This window comes from Sarcophilus harrisii, chromosome 6, assembly GCF_902635505.1.
Source record: "Sarcophilus harrisii chromosome 6, mSarHar1.11, whole genome shotgun sequence".
In the NCBI taxonomy this organism is placed as follows: domain Eukaryota; kingdom Metazoa; phylum Chordata; class Mammalia; order Dasyuromorphia; family Dasyuridae; genus Sarcophilus; species Sarcophilus harrisii.
The window spans coordinates 249,035,236-249,036,156 of record NC_045431.1 but is presented as its reverse complement, the minus strand read 5'-3'; positions in this window follow the sequence as shown (position 1 = coordinate 249,036,156).

The window sequence follows — 921 nt, the reverse complement described above, 5'->3', positions numbered from 1 at the left end:
TTGTCCTGGAGTCTGCTCCCCAGGGCCCCGTTTCCTATTTGGCAACTGTTACTTTCAAGAAAGCTCCAGTCTTACTTCACTTTCAGCTCCTTAGTGCTTTTCTCCTAAGTTTCACCAAACATGTTCCACATTATGATCTTTTCTTTCCATCTCCATTTCTGGAATAATGAATCACAATCTCATTTACTTTCCCATTATTCTTGGATCAAGGGCAGTCGAGTGGTACAATGGATAGAGCTCTGGTCCTGGAGTCAGGAAAACTCGTTTTCCTGAGTTCAAATCTAAGTTCAGACTCTTACTAGCTGTATGACCCTGGGCAAGTCACTTAATCCTGTTTGCCTCAGTTTACTCATCTGTCAAATGAGTTGGAAGGGGAAAAAAAAGCAAACCATTCTGCCAAGAAAACCCCAAATGGGGTCATGAAGAGTTGGACATGATGAAACCAACTGAACAAAGTTCTAGGATGATGTATTTCACTCTACTCTGTGACCTCACTTAGCACCACTCTAATTTTCCAGACCGAAGCGCCCCTCCACACTCCCCTTAATATGGAGACACTTTGAAGGCAGACACTGGCTTTGGTTTTTGTTGTTCACATCCCCAGAAATTAGTACAATGCTTGCCTAGAATAAGTGTATAATAATTGCTTTTTCTATGTATTCAAAAGCTTTCTTTCATTTGTTTTCATTCATTATTCAAAGCTCTCTCTTCACCTAGCATACTGGTCTGTCTCATCTTGCCCAGAATCAGGTCTTCATACCACTTCCCAGCTATCTACACACCCATGTTTCCTGCAATCTGAACATCCTCCTCCTCTCCCCCCAATCCTGACTTTGCCCTCTGCCCCCAGGATGCTTGGTTCTAATAAGTCAACCCTTACACACACACACACACTCACACCACTTCAATCTCCATATCATT